The sequence below is a fragment of the Ruditapes philippinarum genome, unplaced genomic scaffold, assembly GCF_026571515.1.
Source record: "Ruditapes philippinarum isolate M1 unplaced genomic scaffold, ASM2657151v2 ctg6933_1_1_1_1, whole genome shotgun sequence".
Classification (NCBI taxonomy): domain Eukaryota; kingdom Metazoa; phylum Mollusca; class Bivalvia; order Venerida; family Veneridae; genus Ruditapes; species Ruditapes philippinarum.
The window spans coordinates 1-25235 of NW_026866135.1; the positions used below are offsets into that span (position 1 = coordinate 1).

At 30.1% G+C, this 25235-nt stretch overlaps 1 long non-coding RNA gene across 1 annotated transcript; it reads right to left on the bottom strand.

Moving 5' to 3' along the window:
- Positions 1-10037: 10037 nt before the first annotated feature.
- LOC132731428 (uncharacterized) lies at positions 10038-11861 on the bottom strand. The gene is made up of 3 exons (XR_009625888.1): positions 11732-11861; positions 11104-11199; positions 10038-10779 (listed from the first exon to the last, which is right to left on the bottom strand). It is a non-coding gene; the product is annotated as an uncharacterized LOC132731428 (long non-coding RNA).
- Between the last annotated feature and the right edge of the window lie 13374 nt (positions 11862-25235).

Sequence of the window (25235 nt, forward strand, 5' to 3'; positions counted from 1 at the left end):
AACAAAAAATTGCGCTTATTGGCAATTTCACGTCATTTGGTTTGTTGAAAAAATAAGTCGTTGTTCGTTCGTTTAATAAAAAAACAGCAAGAAAAGGTTTACCTTCAAAAGATTTTCACTCTGCCGCCCAAGGGAAATTTTTGAACCATTTACATTCCTTGTCCTGCCCTTTCCCAACAATCGTCTGTCCTTATTTATTTTCTTAACTGACCAGTTTTTTTACGTTTCCTTTCGCAAGATTATTATGGCATTTTGCCCAAATAACCCTGTTTGACGAATGATTAATAATTGATGATGATGATAGTAACTGTAAATATATAATTTGAAACGATGACAAAAAATTATCGTGACTATATTCACGGTAAAAAAAATGACGATATAAATTTGGCAACTTCTTCTTTTCTACTGAATGTTTAAAAATTGAATTGAATTTGTTCAGTGTTTAGTTGTATTCCCGGAAAACAAAAATTTACAGACATAACAGAACATAAAAACTCATACACAAATAATACACAACAAATTTGTAAACTGAAATAAAATTGAAAAAAAAAATTTTGACGGTCTAAAAGAGCCCTAATATTGGTTTGTAAATTTTAATGAATTTAATCTTAAAAAAACAAAAAACATTAAGAACAACTTAAACAAGGGACCAATAAGTTAAATAAATGTTATTTGTGTTTTGGGTTTTTTTTTTTTTGTTGGGGCGTTTTTTGAATACATAAATTAACAAGACTTTTGAAAACATGGCTTCTTATTTAAGTACGTTTTATGAATAAGATTGAAATGTTAAAGTCTTGGATTAAACATGAAAATCTCAAGGGCTGATTTGAAATGGTTCCCTTGGAACATTACTTACTTCAATTACAATCCAATATAACAAAACAAAATATAGTGGCAAAAAACTATGTAAAGTGGAAAATTAAAGAAATTGATTTTTGGAAGTTTGTCCCAAATAATTTTAAAGAAAACATGACAACAAAATTTTTTTTTTACATGGGTTTTAAAACAAAAGCAACATGGGACTGATTCAAGTTTTGTTTTTTTAAAGTACGCCGCGTTTAACGACTAAACGTTTTTTTTTTATATAAAACATCGCAATATTTGCCTTTTTTTCAGACTTGGAATTGCAAAGAAAATAAAATAAATCATCCCAAAGTAAGGAAAAATGTACAAGTTGGCTGGGAAACATAAAATATGTTTCTAGTCTTTGAAATCTAAAAAAACAATACTTGTCTGTAGATAAATTTCGACGTGTGTCTTACGTTTTTAAAGAATACCATATAAGAATAAAAATTAAACCTGAAACCACGTTTTTCAACGCAAATATTAAGAAACCTACATTTAATCCGTCAAGAATTTGTTCTGGACTAAAATAAAAATATATTGAAAATAATAAACAGAAAAAATAACGATAGTTTTATAATTATAAACAGCAATGATTGAGGAACCCAATAAATGATGCCTTGAAGAAGATGAGGAGAATAAATGAATGATTGATGGGTACCCCCTTTTTTGAAAGGTTTGCTTATAAAAAAATTGTCTTGGCATATTCAGACCTGGCGTTTCCCTTTGGAATTTTAACGACCTAAAAACCCATGCCGGAAAAAATTTCATTCTGGCAATGGGGGGTCTAAGATGATTCGCGTGTTATAAAAAGGCAACGGTTATAATGATGACACGTCATTTTTACCGTTATGAAAAAGGAAGTTGTAATTTCATATGGCTGTTGTAAAAAAAAGTGGCTTTTTATGGTTGCCCCAATGATATAAAATTTTTCAATTGAACAATAAAGAATAAAAACCCCAAATTAAAAAATTTATAGAATATTGAAGAATATGCAAGAAAAAAGGATATCTGACATAATGTTTGAAGGGGTTTCGTAGGATCGGAATACTCTATCTGTCCCTCGGTTCCCCCCCGCCCATGAAAGGTAACTCGGGAATCCTCGTTACCGCCCAAAAATTGGCCCGGCGGTCACGCCCGGGAACGGATTTAATTTCCGATCCGAACCGCAAAATATTGACAAGATATTAATTTAAAAAAACGCAATAAAAACGTTTAAAACAATGAAAAAACAGGAAAAACCCTTTAAAAAGTCAAAAAACGACGAAGTTGATCAATGTTGCAGACTCGGTTTGATTGAGTCTTTTTCCATTGGGAGTCGGGTCAAGTGCAAAAACTAAAACCGTTCCCACGGTTTCCCTTAGCCACCAAGCCTTAAACAAGAACTTAACCTTTAATTTCGTGAAATAGGTAAAATTTTTTAAATTCAGAAAAAACGTCCCGTAGAAGTGTTCATAACGGCGGGTTATTATGAAAAAAACCTAAATGTGATACTTTTTCCGTGCCTTCCATGAAAGCCTTATGAGGTCCCCAAGAAAAAGAAAGCATTGGCCCTATATTGAAAGAAAAAATTGGGGCGAAAACTAAACCAAAATGGATTTTGAAGGGGTTATTAGAGGTTAATGAAAGCTTTGCATATTACAATAAAACGGTTAAAAAATACAAACTTTAAAAAAAGGCAAAGACAACATGTCCCCTAAAGGGCGTCAATCAATATTTCGTGTTAAAGGAATAATTGGAACCGGACCAGCCCAAAAAAAATTAAAAATTTGCTTATAAATAATTCTAGTTTACCACGAAGAAAATACAAGCAAAAGCAAATAAATTGTACAAGCAGGACGGATGTTTTCCTAAAATCTAAAACTCTGAAGTCAATTTCAGGATCATCCACAAAAGCGAACAGATTGTTCTTAACATTATTTTTAGTCAGTAATTTTCCATTTTAAATAAACCACTTTTTCAAACACGGTATTAAATTAAGTGTGTATGCGACAAACAAACTAAATGTTATCAGATAGTTAATAATTGTCGTTTGCTATGTTTATATTGACAGTTTATCATTTGCAGTTATAATTTTATCCAAAAATGTTCGCCATCGGAATATGAACAGTAGCATTTATTAATGAATAAGGCTGTATCAAAAGAAATACTTACCAAAGAAAGAGTCTGTGTGGCTCATTAGTAAATGTGATTTTAACCTGGTTTTCACTGCAATATATTTTCATAGTTGTTATACTGAACTTGGTAAATGTGATTTTCTTTTTCAAGCAAATATCCCCGTAAAACACACTAACTAACTAACTAACTATTTAAATAACTAACTAACTATTTAACTAACTAATAAACGTAACTTACAATAAAACTAAACTAATAACTTAAACTAACTAAACTATACTAAACTAACTAACTAACTAACTAACTAACTAACTAACTAACTAATTAAACTAACTAAACTAACTAACTAACTAACTTACTAACTAACTAACTACCTAACTTATTTACTTACTTTACTTAACTTACTTCACTAAACTTACTTATTTACTTACTAACTAACTAACTAACTAACTAACTAACCTTCAAAATAACTAACTTACAAACTAACTAACTAACTAACTAACTTACTAACTAACTAACTAACTAACTAACTAACTAACTTACTAACTAACTAACTTACTAACTATCTATTAAGTTGAATATATACAATATAATGATAACCTTACTAACTAACTAACTAACTAACTAACTAACTAACTAACCTACAAAATAACTAACTTACAAACTAACTAACTAACTAACTAACTTACTAACTAACTTACTAACTATCTATTAAGTTGAATATATACAATATAATGATAACCTTACTAACTAACTAAGTAACTAACAAAATAACTAACGAAGTAACAAACTAACATACTAACTAAGTAAGTTACTTACTTACTAACTTACTAACTAACTATCAAGTTAAATGTATACAATAAAATAATTACCTAACTAACTAACTAACTCACAAACTAACTAACTTACTAACTAACTTATTAACTAATTTAACTAACTAACAAACAAAAACAAAACTTTACTAACTAACAAAAAAACTATCACAGGATAAACCCAAAAATTAACTAAACTAAAACTAATTAACTAACTAAAACTTAACTTACTTAAACAACTAAACTAACCTAAAACTAACTAACTAACTTACTAACATTTCTTAAACCTTACTAACTAATGAAGTCAAATATATACAATATAATTTAATAACCTTGTCTAAAACAACTAACTAAATAATAAAATAAAAATTACTTACCCTTACTTACGTACTTACTTATTTACTTATTTTTCTAACTTATGATCTTACTGACTAAATGAATAAATAGATAATTGCATTATAAATACATGAATAAATAAATAAATAAATAAATAAATAAAAACATTTTATATTTAAATTTAAGACAAAAACAAAACAAAAAATAGAAAAGTATAAACACTTACGTACTATAATTTCCAATTTATTCTTTTCAAAAAACCCAAAACAGGTTTAAAAACGAAAGCCTGGAAAAATCCCTTTAAAAAATCATTCCAATGTATTCGTTCCCCAAAAAATTTTTAAAAAAAAGATAAAAAATGAAAAAAAATTCTTTGATTAATTTTCTTAATACTTATCTTAAAAAATTTAAAAAGGGGGATAAAGGGGAAAGATCAAAGGGAATAAACCCAAATTTTTCCTTTAAAGTCAAAAAAAAGGGGAAAAAGTTTTGATTGGGTTTTGTGTTTTAAAGCAATGCGAAATTTAAATTCCCCTTTTTTACAAGAATTTTAAAAATAAAATGATTTTTTTTTACTTTTTTTTTCCCAACCCCTCCTAAACCCTTTTTTAACTTGAAAATTTAGTTTGCGGTTTTTCAAAGATATCGGAAAATTTAAATTTATAAAAAAAAGTGTAAGTATTAAAAGTAATTTAAAAAGGAATAACGGGAATAGTGACAGGGCTTATATGTATTTTAATGATATAAGTTTGTATCTATTAAGGAGTATAAAGAAGTACAGGTGCTTTAGTTAAATTACACTGTATTTAAAGAGTACTTAAACAAATACATAAGAATTAATAAACTACGATTGAAATTGTGGGTGACTTACCTGTACGGGCTTAGTGAACTTTTTTTCCATGATTACTGTTTCTGCATAGGAATACCCAGCTTCTTTGATATCGTCAGATGTAGTAATCTCACATTTTCCTGTCAATTCTGATACACGGACACCATGTTCTGGCTATTTAAAAGAACAAATGATAAAATTTACAATGCACGATTATTCCTTTGCGCTAAAAAGGGATACACGTTGAAATGCATTCTACATTAATTACATTGTAAAAAGAACTAGAAATGGTTTGATACCACACTGGTACCTTTGCTTCATAACATTCCAACTTTCAAGCACAAACTTGATCTGAGTGTTGCATTTGGCGCAGCCTCTGAATACTTTGAAGACATTTGTCAAAATATTTTGACAATTAATAAAAAATGGCAGGTTTATGTTGGACAGGATTATTTTGACTTTAAAGGTACGAACGTTTCTTAAGCACGCGATATGTTCTTTGACTGTGATGCAGACACATTCAAAAAGGTTTGAAAATCCATCATGTACTGACATAAAGAATAACCTGGCATGATTAAATCTTTGACGTCTGACCTCGAAAAAAAAAAAACCAATTACAATATGTACAATTTATAACCTTGTCTTATTTCAAAATAAGTGCTTATAAACCTATGACGTTCTCAATAGTTATATTTTGAAAAGAACAAATATAAACAATCTAAAAATATAAAATTTGACATTAAAAAAATAAATATTTTTGGAAATAATGGGAGGTAACAAACATGCAAATTTGGGGGAAACATATTAAAAAACCGATACAATGTAAGATCTTTTTAAATAAGTAATATTTACACTAACATAAAACTTTAGAATGAGCCAGTGTGACCTTGACATTGAGCAGATGGAGCCCAAAAATGCACTTTGCATAAAACAGCCTCCGGAATAAGTTTTCAAATCAGACATTTTCGCAAACTCAGCTACCCTTTATAATATAATTTCAATACAAAAAGTTAAATCAAACTATAATTTGGATAAAAAATAGACGATTATTGGCCATTTATACAAAGATAGGGCAATAATATAACGCTGGGTGAGCTTTCAAAGTGTGACCTCCCATGTTTTTTTTTCAATTCTCCCTCGGGGTTTTACGTGTCCAGCAGGGACTTCAGTGGGGTTAAAACCCCATTTTCTTAAGTGGAAGAATAAAACCGTGGGAGGAAAAAGATTTAAAAAAATACATGTGTTGAATGTATAAAACTTATAATAAACTTATAAGTATACGAGGAATACATTTAAAGAATATTAAAATTCTCCCATTAGCTGAACATACCCATTTAGTAAATGGGAGAAATCTCCCAAAATTAAAATGGTGCGGAAATCTCGCAAAATTAAAATAGGAGAACTCTCCCATTACAGCGTAATTGGAGAAATACCACATTAGAGCGTAATGTGAGAATAACGTAATGTGAGAATTCATCCATATCATTTTGGTTTATATATCGGATCGGAAGTTTAACAGTAAAAGTTTTCCTACATGTTAATATTCGGTTCCGACATTTTTAAAATGAAACAGGTCCAGTCCAATTATTAATTAATAAATTTTATAAATTTATTTATTTGTATATTAATTAGTTAATTAATTAATTCTACATCAATAAATAATAAAATAAATAAATAAATAAATAATTAAATAAAAAAAAGAATAATTCCATAAATAAACAAATTCATTCATTCATTCATTCATTCGTTCATTCATTCAATTAATTATAAAATTGATGACTAGATAGAAAATAAAGAATTAAATTAATAAATTGATAATTTAATAAATTAATGAATTAATAAACTTATTGATTTATTAGTTAAATGAAGAAATTAATAAATTAATTAATTAACTAATTAATAATTGATTAATTAATCAATTGAAAAATAAACAGATTAATATATTAATAAACTAATAAATAAATTAATTAATTACGTAATTCATTTATTAATGTTAGCGATGTCCAATTAGTCTGATATTGAATTAGAATAGATCTGAAATATTATGATTTCGATTGGATGATTACCTTAAGTTTCATAAACAGTATGACAGTCACCTGTACATAAAATTTGGGTGCGGTGTGGTCAGTGCAGTTCTATTTACCAATTAAAACAAAATACTTATCTTTCGGATTATGACTTGATTGGATTGCAACATAAATGAGTGGCAGGTCTGATTGTCCCCTAAAAGAATGTTGACACCACTTGAACGTGTGAAAATCATAATCATTGAAGGTCATAAATAGGGTATGTAAGTTTCGTCATGTGACTTGCGAGATTTCACGATATTTTGCACTTCCCGGTACAAACAAATATCAACATCATTGCTAATCTATATTGGGTAATACTTGTATGCCGGTAAGAAAGCAAAACTTACACGGAAAAGCAATGGATATGTGGAAATTGGCAAAGTTTTTTTTATTTGTAACGAAATGCAAATGGTTTCATCTTGTGAACAAGTAGATCTTATCAATGAAAGCCACTTCGTATAATCTTCAGGTGGGTGTGTCATTTCGAATTCAGTTTATCGCAATAAATGCTGTAATATTTTCATTTTTCTATGTAAATCTAATAAATTTGTTATTTGATACAAATTATTCGCATCTGACTTCAGACTGGTGAATTTGATTTTATCAATTTTCTTTAGCGCAACCTGATTATCTCTCAGAAATATAATGTTTAGAAATTTCGGACAGCACATATTTCGGATAGAACGTTTCAATATGATTATTAGCGTGTTTTAGTTGAATATATTTTCTTATCACTGAAAATTTTATTTATTATTATTATTATCTTTATAAAGCACAAGCAGTCAAGCTATATAACCAATTTAAATTGTCATAAAATTTGATGAAATATTTTACTCCTGTAGATATTTAGACAGAGGACAGTGGTTAGATGAAAAACGTCAGTATCCGATGTATATACACATGCATGACATGATGTAGCTACTGTAAAGTCGTTTTGGTAAGATATATACTTAAAGCTACTTAAACTACATAAATGAAAAACATATATTCGTGTATAACATAAGGTTCACGTTTTTGTAAATAATAACAAATGTACAGTGTAGCTAAATAAACAATCAGTACAGTGTAGCTAAATAAACAATCAGTATGGCATATGTAGTTTATTCATGCTGAATACCGATTAAAGTATTTTTTTTCTCAAGTCAGTGGGTCATTTTTTAGTTAAATCATGTTCAGAAAATGGTTTCAAAAACTTAGACACTATCATCATTTGTCAAAGCAACTCTACAATGTATATAAACTAGGACACCAATGTATATAAACTAGGACACCAAGAAAGGTTTCTTCCTTTTCAACAATATTTTCTATTCATGACAATATTTTTCTTGGAAATGATTGAAATTAATAGCTGACTAATTATTATTACTTTCAACTCATGATAAATTTTCTTTATATGCAGGTTTGTGATTTCATGGTTGGATCTTGAGTACTTGTCATGGCTCTTGATTTATTTTGGAGTGTTCACCATCAGATTAGAAACCAAATAGTGATACCACTAGACATAGTTGAAAGGGAATGTCCATACACAGCCTTGGAGTACATAGTAGTAGAGACATGGCAGTCCATTACAGATTTTTGACTGAATTAAAGCTTCTTAAAGCTCCATGGCTTGTGTAAACTGTCTGACTGAATGTTTGTATTCTAATAAAAACTAAGGTTGAAGACACGTCAAAGACATATGTCAGTGAAAAAATGTTAAACAAAATATCTGTCTTTCAAACTCTTTGTTAGAAATAAATAACCTGTTATAACTTTGTATTAACTGAATTATATTCAAAGATAATTTATCTTCTGCAAATGGCTGTCCAAAACAGTTTCAACCAGGCATCATCTAGTTTCAAAACAGTTAAGATAAATCTGTTAAATGGTAAAAAGATAAATGTTCTGCATTAAAAGTTTTCTATCTTGAATTAGTTTTATTTTATATCACCATGATCACTGAAATTGTAAAAGTAATGTTATCTTTTAAACATCAGTTTTAATTGATTCAAGGGAGTTTTTAATGACACATAATGCCACAGAATTGCTTTTATTTTTATTCTTCAAAAGCTTTGAATTTGGTGTCCTGATATAGTTTTCAAAAAGTAACTACTTGCAATTACCTGGACCATCATTTGCTTTTGTTTTAAGCAGTTAGTAAAGTTATTTTGATTAAGTATTTTGTATGAAATATATTTTGTTTAAATTTTGTTACTTTTATGATAAATAATTTATTTACTGCACTTCTTTCTTCAGGTTATAAGCATGTGACATGCTCTAAAACCATTATTTTAATATCAAAGAAAACTTGTTTCTGAGGCAAGATGTGTAAAATTCATTCCACAAAAAGCCTTTCACTGCTCTTAGAAAAAGCCATGGTTTACATTGTACATGGCAGGTAGTAATACCAGAGTAAACAATATTAATGCAATTCATCTGGGTTGAGTATTAAGTAGCAAAACACTAACTTGCTAGCCCTTGAAAGCCCAAGTCTGTCTCTTAATCAGAAAATTGGAGAAGACATGCAATTCTGCATTCCTTGAAAGATTTTAGTCTCAGGGGGACAGTTATTACATACCATATACTTCTTTGTGTTTCAAATTACCTGTAATATAATGTATTTAACCTGTTGACATTTGACTAAAAGTGAATTATCTATACAAAACATGCAAAACTTACGGTTTGCACTTGATACAATACAACTACATCACTGATACATTAATATACCCAAATTGGGAATGTTTCAAAATTGTCAATGTTTCAAAAAAAAAATCAATGCTTTTAACTTCTGTCCATGTACATAAAAGTAAATGTAGTCATTGAAGAGCTATAAAGAACTATTCATCAATATTATTTAGATAGTGTCTGTTTCGATTTCAGGCATGACATGCATAGTATTTACTGCAATCTAGCCATTGCTTTTAGAGAATTTAAGTACACACTTATTTTGCAGATAAACCCTTATGATCAAGAACAGCAAATAGAAGAATAGAAGAAACAAAAAAAAAAAAAAAAAAAAAAAAACAAAAAAAAAAAAACAGTTTATAAGTTTGATAAACTTTTATTTTTACACAAATTATAGTCCACTCCTTTGCAAATATATCACACTGATTTTCCAGTGGAAAAAAAAACTTCAGGAAAGCACTTGAAATTATTATTAGTTATTTGGACAATGTGACTTTACACTCTGAATGTCTACTGATACAAGAATAGGCATATTTCCTTTTACAAATGTAAAGACTTTGAAAATTTACACGAACAAACTATCATGAAGTTATAAATCATATTCTAATTGAAAAATGGTCAGCTTGGTATCAAAAGTTTGAATGCAATTTGTAAGCTTATCAATGATTACACTAACAATATTAGATGTAGATGATATATAATATTTTTTCTATTTTGTTTTCCCTTTCATCTTTACATCATAGTCATTTAATGTGATTCCATGAAAGTTTTTATCTCTGGTGTGTTTTCTACTTTGGTAAACTTAAAACTGCAATGAAATGTGGATATTTGACTCTGTTTCTATCATTGTGACATTAACAAGTTAACTAGATTATAGAATCATAGTGTCAAACACTATAAAATCATACTCTTTTACATTAAGATTTTTGTGCTGGATGTCATTCACTTTCTTCAGAAAAGTACATTTGACTATTCTCAGTGGCTTATATTAAACTAATATTTCACTGTAACTGTGTGTTCACTGATATAATTCTCAAATTAAGGAACTGGAAGATGGTAGTTGCAATAAAGTTCTTCCTGGACAAATTTTCCTTCATCTTTTCCTTGTTATCTGCAGAAAGAAAAATCAATAAATATGTTGTTATAAGTGTAAGACCTGAATATATTTCACTGAATAAAACACTAGAAATGATATTTACATTACTTTTAATAAGCTGGCCATGATTGACAGAAAATTTCATATTTGAAGTAAATAAACATTAAAGATAAACAACAACACATAAAATATAACAGTCAAAAATATTTATCTTTAATTTGAAACATGACTTTTTTCATGTTTTATTTACTTATCAAGTATCATGCAGTGAAATCCAAAAATTATTAAAATATTTTTTATCTAATTTAAAAAGTAATCAATTATTTTACATGTATTTACCTTTGATGTATAGATATTTCAGGATCATAGGCAGTGCAAACAGTTGATTAATGGTCCATAGTGAACATTCTTGTCATATCCTCCCTGTCTATACATCTGAAATAGTTTATTCAAATATTATATTTTTTTTAATTCAATCATAATTTGCTAGGTACCATATTCACATGTATATAAAATTGAAAAAGTTTTAGTGCCTTGATAGTTGATACTATTCTCCATAGTTAGAAATGGATCTATACTATTTAACTTTGCATACATCTATGATATATCCTTTCTGATTTAATTATCAAAACTCTTACTTGAGACCTGGGATTTATTATACCAATATAAGTATTGAAATTTTGATAAAAATGGAAGGGAAGATATATCCGAATTACTGTGCAATGTCCGAATTTTGTATAACTTTAATATACACTAGAATTAAAGCGTTTCTCCATTGTTCATTTCAATAAGTAAAAGTGATTTGAATAAATTTCTCACATTAGTAGTTTTAAAACAATACCAAAAGCTAAACAACTAGAATTCACTACCTTGACAAAACATCCGAAACAATTGTCACTATCCGAAAATAAACTAGTTTTATAAAACTCTATTAATCCCTCGGTTTTTCGTCAGATAATTTACCTACCTGCATATTTTTACCCGTGCTTTCCATTGCTGACAATCTGAAGAGGTTCGAAACAAATCTAACTTCTATATATCTCGAGTTCTTCGGGGTAACCTATATGCGTAATGGTAAATATGTCTGCCGATGTACCCGGAAGAGGAAAATCGAAAGTGAAAGTAAACGAGACTTACGGACCTATTACGTATCATATAACGCATTCTTTTTTTCACGGAGATCAATTGTTTATAAGTTTTATTACCGTTCATGATGGGGCTTTTTCATAACAGCATAAAAAAACACAAAAAAGAAAAGAAAAAAAAATAAAGGTTTAAAAGAATGATAAAAATAAAGAAAGAAGAAAATGAAGATGTTGATCATTTGAAAAAGAATAGCTCATGTAAGTTAACAAATTATACATACATGTACGCCGTAAATTGCATAGTTTGTGCGTTTAGAATGTTTTTTGTCTGTTGCATTGATATCTTTCTTTCTTTGTTTACAATCCAGTTGAATAATTGAAAGGCTATTTGTGCAAAAAACGGCGTATTTGAAAATCGTGTAGGCACGTTCAGTAAGAGCACTTAAATATCAAAAGCATTTTTGTTTACATAAATATAACTTGTACAACACGCCAATTGAAACAAAACAGCATATATTGTGATGTATTAGGGAGGAAAAAGAAATTCACATAAGTATAACTGACATGAAGGTTAACAAAATTAGGCAGGGATATTCCTACGGTATCAATTAAAAATGGCGGCAGAAACTACCTATTACTTATTTATTTATCATTTATTTGTTCATTCATTCATTCATTCGTCTGCTCGTTCGTTCGTTCGTTCGATCGTTCACTCACTCACTCACTCACTCACTCACTCACTCACTCACTCACTCACTCACTCACTCACTCACTCACTCACTCACTCACTCACTCACTCACTCACTCACTCACTCACTCATTCATTCATTCATTCATGCATTCATTTATTCAATTATTAATATGTGTATATAAATAGATAGTGTAATAAATAAATGTATTAATAAATTGATTTATTCAGGAATTAATAAATTCATAGATCAATAAGTTAATAAATTCATTCATTTATTAATGTTACCAATGTCCATTTAGTCAGATATTGAATTAGAATAGATCTGAAATATTATTTTTTCAATTGGATGATAAGCTTAGCCTTTTCCCTTATATAAGCGTGTTTCGAAGGCTTTTTGCCTCCACCCTTTTCTGAGGCCTCCAACAATGACACAATGTCCTATTTAGGTCCCAAACACTGTTTTTCGTTTGAGAAATGTTGTTAAAAAAGTGACCACTTTTACGGCGCCGTCCCCCGTATAAATGTTAAATCAGGGGGTTGCCAGAAGGGGGATGTGCCCCCTTCTGTTTTTTTTTTTTTTGGGGGGGGGGGGGTTAAAGGGGGTGGCAGCCCCCCTCATCACCAAGAAAAAATTGGACATGTGACAGGCTAAAAATAGCCTCAGGTCGATCTTGTATTAATTAGCATATTTTTTTTTTGCCTGTGGCATGTGTTTCTCGGCTTTTCTATGTGTTACAATGCTAAGCGAATACTTTCATCAGTGTATTTTATGATATATTATCGAATAAAAAATGGATATTATTAAACCCATTTCATCAAATAACAATCAATAATTGTTAATATTGCTGAATTAATATGTTTTTCGATATTTTTTTGGTGTTTTTTGGCAATTCCCTGCACCCATTTATATAAGCAGATTAAAATATTTCCTATTTTCTGAACATAAATTTAATGCATTATTTCTTAATGCTTACACTGAGTTTCAAATGATTATTTCTTATCGTCGAATGGCCACATATGCCTATAATTTTCGCTTCATGCTCTGGCTTAATCGTCAATTATCAAAGTTCGACGAATTGTTTTGGGTCGAATGGTCGAGTGACCGAATCTTTATTTTTACCCGTACTGAATCAGGCAATATTCGCTGAATTTCGAAACATATTTATTTTCAAATATCTAAGGAATATAAAAGTGAAAGGAAAATCATGTGTTAAAAAGGTATTCAAAAGAATAGCTTACGAAATTTCTATTTTTCGAAGCCACGATTACTGCCAGGTTTAAAAACAAAAAATCCGATATACGCTGGTAAATTTTGTTACGGAGTTCCATACTCATTTTGTAAAACATTTTAGGCCAATTTTATTGCATAAATGTAAATCAGGAATTTTATTTGATTAAATATCTATCTGAGATGTTTGGTCCCATTTATATAATTCTAACGACTTTATTATGTTTATAATTTACTCATTCATGCTAGCAAGCGCAAGTTTAACGCATAGGTATTATAAACTACGATTTTATCAATTAACTCTTATTTTTTGTATTATTTAAAGGAATGTAGAGTCTATTATTTCATGAAAATAAACGATTTGGAACTTTCAAAGCATTACAACAACTTTGAAAATCTATTTAGAACAGAAAAAAACATGGCTATTCTTGACCACAGACCTTTAAGCCGTTGCTAGTGGCGGGCAGTAACTTGCACTTTCCAGAATCATCCGTAAACAGACTCAATAATTTGCTATTTTCAGGCATATGCATTCAATTTGCTTTCGCCTTTTTGATCAGATTTGTAGTGCTTACGGTACCATTTTCTATCGAATCACTAGAATTTTATCATCTTATTCCATTAAAAGTTATATACAAGGACCATACACTTTTTGACATGCATCATGGTCAAAACTACTTGTCAATTTGCTATAATGTTCTAATTGTAAATAAATTGTGAGAGTTTGGGGATGTGTGTTTATTTGTTTGATTGGGTTTTACGTCGCACAAACGAAGTAAAGGTTACATGGCGGCTTTCCATCTTTTCTGGTGGAAGACATCAGGTGCCCTTCCGAGCATTAGTTCAGGCCTATGCGGACAACTGCTTACCTATTACCTCTCAAATGATAAAATCAGTCACCCGTTTCCCGCGGGGGAACGCCATGGTCAGTTGGTCAGTATAAATTAACCTCCAAAAATAATAGACGTTTTATCATTTTTTAACGTCATCTTTTTTACACAATGACTTGAAAATTGACCACAATCATCTCCTTAAATGTTATTATACGTTAAATTATTTGAACGGAATTTGAAATAAAAAATAATTACAGCTGTACCTGTTTTTGTTGTTGTTTTTAATACTTTCGTTATAAACGTCCACAAAACTATTCGTCCACATACCAATATTTTTACATTCAACTGAAATCGTCATTTATCACTGTCATCTTTACTTGTTCATTTCTTGTGGTTCTATAAGTATTATTGCTTTTAAACTATATGGGAGCCATAAATATGATACTTAGTAAAAAAAGGACATTTGTGCTGATTTCTCAATGATGACTGACGCTACAGTACATGTCCTGTAAGAGGTAGATGAGTGTGAATACAAGACAGGACATAAATAAAATACATGTACATATATTAGAAATAAAAGAAAAATATATTTAAACCATCTATAACAATTTATTTGTATGCAATTATATTCTTTAAAAACGGGTAGACTTGTTTTTTGTGTTTTTTTTTACAGTAAAAATCCCGTCGAAAATGGACATGAGAAATATGCATGACACTTGCCAAAAAGTTTATGTATACTGTACATACCGTATATATATTTGACACAAATTCAAAAAGATTCTCTTTGCCATCATGTCAGATATTGTATATTGTCATATTTTTTATGATCAACATGCAAATAAACAGAAACAGTAAAACGCATCTGGCAATTGAAAGAGACGTCCTGGAACATTGCCTGAATAAAATTGTTGAGGGTTACGTTTTCAAAGTTTTTAAATAAGAAACAAAAGCTGGCATATAAATTGTTGTAGTATCTTTTTCATAAATGTCATATGCCGAATTTTTCATTATTTGACTTCAAGTTTCTCAGTACCATGAAGTTGCGACGACAATGATTTATCTTGATGTCGAATACATATTATACATTACCCAACACAATAACAAGAAGAAAAACAAGAAAAAACACTGCATTTGTACATGTACTTTTATGACAACAAAAAAGAAAGAAAACAAATTGGCCACGAGATAGCTAAGTCTTTCGACGAGAGACTATGTCGTGGCCACGAGTTACTTCGTGGCCACGAGTTACATCGTGGCCACGAGTTACTTAGGCGTGGCCACGAGATAACTAAGTCGTTGCCACAAGATACTATGTCATGGCCACGAGTTACTAAGTCGTGGCCACGAGTTACTAAGTCGTGGCCACGACATAGCTTAGTCGTGACCACGAGATACTATGTCGTGTCGAGTTACGAAGTAGTGGGAACGACATAGCTAAGTCGTGGCCACGAGATAATTACCCAATCAGAATACACTTTTTATATTATGATTTTTTTAAACCTTACGTCAGAATTTTACATGCAACATTATTCTTTCAAATACTGAAGATATTCACTTTGAATCATATTAGAAAGTCACCTTCCAATGCCTATCATATATTTTTTTAATATAGCTCTTTGTTTGAAAAATTTTGTGATCAAATTAGTCAGTGTGTACGTACCACAGCCTGTTAACCTTGTTCATACGATAATATAAGAAGGAATAAGCCCTGGTTTATTTTATTTGGAAGGGACATTGCCCGTGGACATATAAGGTCAATTCCTTTATCTGATGAATAATCAAGAAGGAATAAGCCATGGTTTATATAACCTAGAAAGATCGTTGCACCTGATCAGTAGATGACATTTAATAATTTCGAGGTCTTTGGGTCAAAAATAAGGGTCACGGTGACGCTAAATGTAAAATTATCGACTAGTCAATAAGTAGTAAAAAATGGCACTTTTACAGGCTGGTTGGAGAATCTTTGTACTATAGCACATGTCCAGTTGATTATGGAAATTCATATATTAGTATGTAGTGTAATCTGATTGGTTATTTATCTCGTGGCTAAGACTTAGGTATCTCGTGGCCACGACTCAGTAACTCGTGGCTTCGACATAGTATCTTGTAGCCACGACTTACCTATCTCGTGGCCAAGACTAAGTTACTCGTGGCCACGATATAGTATCTCGTGGCCACGACTTAGCTATCTCGTGGCCACGACACAGTAACTTGTGGCCACGAGATAAATAAAAACACACACATGTAACCTTTGTGCCACCGTAGGTTTATCCTGAACAAAACACCTCGAAATTAATAAAGATTACAAACCCGAAATGCAAAGTTCTAAATTTAGAATGATTTGATTTTATTAAGGCATGGTTTGTATAACTTCTCCGCGGTGCAAAGTTAACACGCTCGTTTCGTGTGCGAGCGGAGTTCAAATCCCAGTCGAGGCAACTGTTTAAAATTTATTTTTAAGTATCTTTGTTAAAGAAGTAGCCATGATATGCAAGGATAAAGTTTGGCTGTCATAAAAAATGAACATAAATTATTTTTTGATGCAACTCTAGTTATGCAATTTCCCGTGTGTACCAAACTCTAGTGCCTTGCAAGAAAAAGAATTATAGTACATAACACTAAACTAATACAGGGAAATACATACAGATATACAGTACTATTTAGATTACAAAGATCAGAATATAACACTGAGCTTGTAGCCCTTTGATTTTATTTGGTGTGTTTAAATAATCTCTTATTTAGGACATAAAGGAAGGACACTTGGCAAATGATAAGCAATATCATCCAATGCTAGACTCAGTTTAATCAAAGAACGCATTATTGGCAAGTCAATTTTATCATTTTTCTTTTTAAATCAGCCCGTTTATGATCTGCAACTACTCTACTTTCGTATCAGTTTATTTCGAGCGAAGCAAAAATGAAAAGGTCAATGGTTATTCACATGATATCTTTTAAATTCTTTTCACCTGTATAACATTTTTGTATCAGCAAAATAGAAGAAATAACGGAGTATTCTAACAATAACAAAACAAAATGCATTTGAAAGCGATATCTTTTCTCAAACACTGCAAAAAAGTAAATAAAACAAGAACCAGTTGAACCGGGTGATACTTCCCGAATAGGTTTTCGGACACAGGAAAGTATACCTCTTTTAGTTTCAGACTTATGTAACACATAAAGTGCGAAGTGTAAAATAATTAACAAAGGGTCATGACTCCAAAATTAAGCAAGGCAGAGTAAAGTGCACGGACAAAACTATAAACATTGCACATATTACAACATAGCAATAAACATGACACTTAATTACAATCTTCAATTTACTGTAAAACATAGCATTAATTTGGAAATGTTAAGTGCACAAAAATAGGTTGAATTATTACCTGATTGTACAACTAATGTATAAAAATGTCTATTGTATTCCTTAAATAATTATATTAAAAAATTATATATATTTCAACGTTCCGTTTTGCTTTAGTGTTTTTTAATGAAGTAACTGAAAACAGACAGTCAGACAGGCGGACAGACAACTTTATTTTCACTCAAGGTATTGTATATATAACATAAGGATATGTCAAGCAATACATGCTTTTGTGAGGGATCTAGAAAAGAAAAGAGTAAACTCAATATCATACATCACCAGGGAATTCACTCAATAAATAAAAAATCATAGTATTACCCGATTGAATAAAGGGTTCTTATCTTCTCTTGTATCATATAAATAGTTGTTGGTATTATAAATGCCGAAAGACTTTAACTGCTTATTCTGATATTTAAAAGAACAGTATGATATTATAATTTACCAGATTTATTTTATTTCTCGGAAAAAATGCAAATTTGTATTTTTTCAGGAACACCGCATTTTGGCTGATTCATCAAAGCGCACATATAACTTTCAACGGCTTCGCAAAGATTGCACAGATAAAAGTAATTTCAGTCTATATTTTGATTAGAAATGCATAAAACAATACGCAGTTATAAATATTACGCATGCCAAAAATACGTTGCCAATGGCGGTGAAATATTCTGAATATATGCCTTTTTATGTGCGATATGGATTTTCTTGCACCGATAAAGTCCTGCATTTCATTAATTAGCAAAGAATAAATGAATGACATTCGATGTACAAAACATCGGAATTTTGTGAATTATTGTCTGATTCTTTTACGTGAATTATTGTAATATAAATAGCTAAAGTTACATTATGCTCATGTTTTCATTATCAAGATTAGCTGTATTGACTGCATAACTCAAAATTTTAATTGTTATTATACGAACTGTGACTAACCAATGGTTGGTATAGGAAAATAGTTAGGATAAGTTATAAATCTGCCGAATTATAACAAGACTGTCTCACTCTTTATAAATTAGGCGATACGAGTAAATTCCAAATTATATTGACAGAATTTTTTTATTGAAATTTTAGTATTTCAACACAAAAGTACGACTTTAGCAAATAGAGAAATACTAAGGCGCTGTAGGTAAAGATAAGGTTTATCTTTATACATAAGTTGATATTTATCGTTCGTTCGACAAGTATCTTATCGACAATGTTTTCGCCTTTTCCTCTTATCTATCGTGACCTTTAAATCAATAAATATGTATTCAATATATATCAAATCTCATCACTGCATGTTATCGCGATCAAATAATTTTCATTGCTATGATATCTCAGAGCACTGATAAAAGACTCTTTTCATAACGATATATTGCGTAACAACCTTGTGATGTGCTGCACCGGATATGGACCGAATAGCACCGTGGGGATCTTTCATTTAAATTTAAGTGTGCGTTCATGATACTTACTTTAACATGTTAATTAGTTTGATCTTTTTTTTCTGTACAGTGTCTAATTTAATTATCTAACCTTTTATGTTTATTCTCCGTCGTTAAACAATAAAAAACATACATGGAATGACATGGCAGATAAAACAAATACATAAACAAATCATTACATTCGAGAGGTTTATTTCTACTTTTAAATTACTTGAACATATATTTCGATCTACTTTAAGAATTCTTACGCTTATTTAATCAGTATTATGTAGACGCTCAATATGCCTCTTCACTGTCCAAGAGTTATCTATGAAAGGGGCTGCATGACCTGAGTCAAAAACATTGTGTTGAAGAAATGCCTAAAGACATACAGTGTTTTTACTGACAGGAAACTCAGCAGGGAACCAGGCTCAAATATACAAGGACTAAGTGACTTACATTTTAAGCCAGGTTTTGCCTACACGGCGTCTTTGACTTATGCCAGGGTGTCTTGGGGGCTTGATGGATCTGGGCCTGTAACCCTTATTTTTACCTGTATATCTTTTGGAATTCCGTACACTCTTGAGAACCATATATAATCCGCAGTGAATTCCATGATTTAATGTCACATTATCAATACTTATAAATTATGCCAATTATTATAAATGATTGTTTGGAAATATATAGCCTGAGCCGGTAGGCGATGGTTATATCGCAAACAACCGTTTATGTAAGGCCATATAAATAAAAATAAGTTTGTTTTGTAATTTTGTATAATTGTTTATAATATAATGTAATATTTTTGTAAATGTGTATAATTTTATATAATATAAGTAAATATTCAATATGTATATTCATTTACATAAATGAGTAAAATACTTTCAATGCATCGAAATTTTAACGATCTCGTAAATGACTATTACAAATAACAAGTATTTATGAAAATATGACGATATCATTTTATTTTTAACGGAAGGTGTTTAGATATTTTTACTACGCGATACCATCCGATAGTTATTGATTTTTCAAACATATACTTTTGAAGTTTATTTTCATTATCATCATTATCAACATTATTATTATATAATATCAGTGTCAATCTGCCTGTGTATTTGGGTATGAAATCCGCTATAATATATAAATTATGATAACGAAAAACTCAGCTCCTGACAGACAGTTAATTAAGTCCGTGAATGGGATAATACATGTTTTTGTCCAAATGACAACAATAAATGGTCGGTAAACCATACGCTGAATAACTATGGAAACGCGCTACATAACAAAAAGCCCACCCGACAAAAATGACAAGGCGGACAAAAGCCCTCCCATGAAAATGACAGGGCGGACAAAGGACAAAAGCCCTCCCGTGAAAATAACAAGGCGGACAAAAGCCCTCCCTTGAAAATGACTGGGCGGACAAACGCCCTTCCGTGAAATTAACAAGGCGGACAAAACCCCTACCTTAACAAAAATAAATATGATGTTGAATACATGTGTTTTTCTAATGAACACAACATTTTAAAATTGTTACATATATATTTTTTTGTATCAATTGGCCTAAGTATGTGTATGAGTTAAAACAACCTTTTAATCTGAATATACCTTCCTGAAATAAATGTTTATCGAGGTAACATTTTACACGAATCTATTTAAAAACAAAGTCACTTTTAAAAGTAATTGACTCATTACAAGACACATTATAAATGTCTTTAACTTTAAAGTTATAATTATAACTTCTTTTCATAATTTATTACTCTATTAATATTAACTTCACATAGGACTTATCCTTCATATCTACGTGAATAAATAAGCACTCACAGATTTTAGCACTTAATATTCAGATGCCTCTCAGGAATGTGCTCAATCTCATACAAACACGGTTATGCCAATGGAAAACAAACATATTCATGATTACAATTTTAATATGTTGAGTGCATTGAAAAGAAAATATAAACTATTTAACGTACAAATATATATTTGCTGCATGAGGGCTTTTGTCCGCCTTATTATTTTCATGGGAGTGCTTTTGTCCGCTAAGTCACTTTTACGGGAGGGCTTTTGTCCGCCCTGTCATTTTAACGGGAGGGCTTTTGTCCGCATTGTCATTTTCACGGGAGGACTTTAAAATGTATATGTGATTCCATGCTTACAGTGGTTTATTATTCAAAGACTATAAACATCGCTATAATACATTGGACTTATCCGTGATATTGACCAGATGCCAGCAGTCAATCAAATCGATGTATAAGACTCTTAACGGTCTTGAATATTTCCTATATACATTGAGGCTCTAGAACTGAAAGTACCGAACCGTTTCTTAAAGTATATAAAATATTTCCCTGCTGCAAAATATCATTGTTTAAATTAAAAAAAAAAGAAAAAAAAAAAGAAAAAAACCTTCCAACATGCTTTTTTGAAATAGACATGGTAGTAAATTATCTTAAAAAGCTAATGACACATGCGCAAGTCATTGTAAAATACTTAACTATTACGTGAATGTGTGAATGTCTTTGAATACTTTAACTAACCGTTGTGAATGGTAATGCCATGAACTGTGTTATTGTAAAGTATTATAACTGTAAATATTGCTCACCTTTTTGTTTTTGAAAAAATATGTTTTAACCAAATCATTGCTAAACGGATAAAACCCTAATAAAAAATAGCAAAATAAGATTTTGTTCGGAATATTTTATTCTGTTTACGTACATTATCCATGTGTATTATATAACAGAGACATTCTATTTCAAAACGTTTTCGGAAATCAACCATTTAATAATGAAACAACATCATCTAATGTTTATAAATTTGTCAAAAATATTTCTAACGATTTAGATCTAAATCTTTAAACTGAAAATATTATCCGAATGATCTTGAAATTTTACAATTAAAATAAGAAAAAAGTTCTTTACACGATATCAGCAATTCATATTCTTGTTTCCACATGCTAAAAGTTTCTATTGGGCAATGCTATTGGGAAGTTAACAAGGCTCGGCTAGGTTCCAAGGGACATCAACTGAAAATCAAAGTGTTTTTAGCTGTTTAAAAGAGCTCCCTGTCTATGAGCATTCTTAACACATTGACCACTATACTATTTGATAACGTTGACTAACCACTGGAGTGCATATGTATATCTAAATTGTGCAATTGGTTTAATTTGATGACATTATGCAAATTATCTTTGTTAACTATCAGTATCCTAATGATATAGTGTATAAAAGCTTTTCTGCCTTCAATTATTAATACTATTATTATCATTATTATTATTAATTATTATTATTATTATTATTATTAATTATTATTATTATTATTTTTTGTTTATTTTCATTATTATTATTAAACTTATCATTATTATTATTATTTTTATTATTATTATTATTATTATACTAATTATTATTATTATTATTATTATCGCTTTCATTCGCTTTAACTTCACAATGGTTACGTCGATGAACATCTTTTAACACAGTAAAACTCAAATGAATTTCTGACGTATTATTTTAAAGAGGTGAATGCATTGTATTTCTATACAATGTTGTCAATATATAAAAAAATAAAAATATACTAACCGATATCTACAAGACTCGGGGCAATTGCCTTCTTTACAATTTGTCTAAAACCCATACTGGTTTGCCAGTCGGATATTTCTGAATTAATCACATGGCCTGATGATATCTTACTTCTTTAAATTTCATTAAATCTTTTTCAGTTACAAATATTCTAAATGTAATTAGACGATTGTTCTATTTTATCACTCAAGTCCACACTTTCTTTTTTTACATGCGTTTGTTATTGACATATTCGCAATTTAAAATTGACATTAATGCAAAAGGAATTGATTGTTTTGTTCGTAAGTTATAATAATGATAATAAACTTATGCTGATTTATCAATTTACGTTATACATGAAATATAGTGAATCCAAAATCGGTTAAAAATTGCATATAAGATACAAACTATTTCTTGTTTTATGATATTTTTACTTTATAAAAATCTTAGCAAATTGTTCTCAAGGTTAATTTGTTCAAAATAGTTTGGCTCACTCGCTTAAAACATTTTATGAAAGACACAAAACAGATATTTTACAGTACCTTGTTCAGAATTGTTCCCGTACACTTCTTGAAATCTTTGCTACGGTTGTTGATACGAAAATATGTTGTACTTATTTCCAAACCATAAATTGCATATACTATAATGCTCAAACCGAAAATATAGAAATAAATCCCGTTTTTCAGAATGAAAGCCATAATCGTCATTGTTGAACTGTCTCCGAAGCTACAGGAATTATGTGGACTGAACATTTCTGGCAGATAATGAAAATGTGATTGTTCATACGCTTGAGAGGGTTGTCCGTTAAGTTACTTACTTTATTTCCGGTAAAATATTAGATGCTTTTTTCTTTGTAGAGACTCCACTGACGTTTCTTGAACTAAAGGGATTGGAAATATATATTTTCGAGATTAATTTTTCATTTGATGTAGGTCTATACCAATAATTTATATTCCAAATGTCAGGTAATTTGCTTACTATAATTTTCCAGCCTGCGAGGTTTGAAAATTAAAATAAAATGCCTGAACAATAAAAGAAACACGATGCAACGATTTTTATTCAAATCGGGCTAAGAATAACTCAATTATACGTTAATTATCGAGATAATCTCTTGCAAACATTTCTTTTATTTAGTACCCTAGTCGATCATTGTAAATAATTCATTTGTTTTTATGTTTGTTAGGCTTTTGGACCTCAGTGGAGTCCCTTTAAATATATTGTTGGTGTGAGGGACATCAATGTTGAGTAACCCGTATTGTCTGTTTAAAAATGCTGTTAAACGTGTGTGACAGAACTTACAACAAGATAATGCCATCGATAGATTTCCACCATGGATTTTTCTGAGCAAATTTACCACCAAGCTAAATGTTTTATTTACCAATCTACCTTTATGTACTACTACTGTCATCACTGTCTAATTTTCGTCCTTGATAAAATGTAAAAACCATTTCGTAAGTTTTAAATTGTCTTCGTCTTTAAAATACAATAGGATTGACTTAAATGCCACAATTTATTAGCATATCTCAATAACAGTCTAAACGAATAATCTGCTAGGTAATTTGTTTACTATGAATATATTTATAACGAGTAGTTAAAACATAATGCTATTACATTCTAGGCTTGATAAGATCAATATTTATTAATTGCATTAAATATGGAAACCACAAATGTCCTAAAATGTTCAACAAGAGTAATTTAACACTTGTTACTATATATACATGTATAGTTATATGGTTAACGGTAATGGTATCGCTAGAAAGATTGCAAGACATTTTTGACAGCCCTCGTAATTAGACTAGGCAGCTATTTCCAAATAGTCCTAATTGCTTCTGAACGTAAAACTTCGACAAATCAAGATCAAACGTTTTACGATTTTCAAAATTAATATTTTAAGAACTACTTGACTTCAACTTCGTAAAGAACCATTTAAAATCCAATTAAGACTAATGAAGTTTTCCTGTGGTAAACCTATTTCCGTCCAAAACATCCTGCCGTTGATGAGCCTTTTGAAATTAATATCCTCGCCATGACATTTGACTGCTCACTGATGACAGTGGCTATATTTTATTTTTAAAATTTCAAAATACTGGGGGGGGGGGGGGTTGTGGTTTATCTGTTGAAATCGATTTCGACCTACGTTTTTTAACCAATGAAATTGTAGGTTATCAAACCTTTAGTTGAATAAGAATGTTAACCATTGGTTTCACGATAGGTAGACACGATTGATAACTGTGAGTAAGAACATTTCTTAGAATAAGGTTGTCATAAAACTATTAGGCAACTGTAAATTATGTGTTGCTATAATTAAAATATAGTTTGTTTTCAACACTTTGAAAC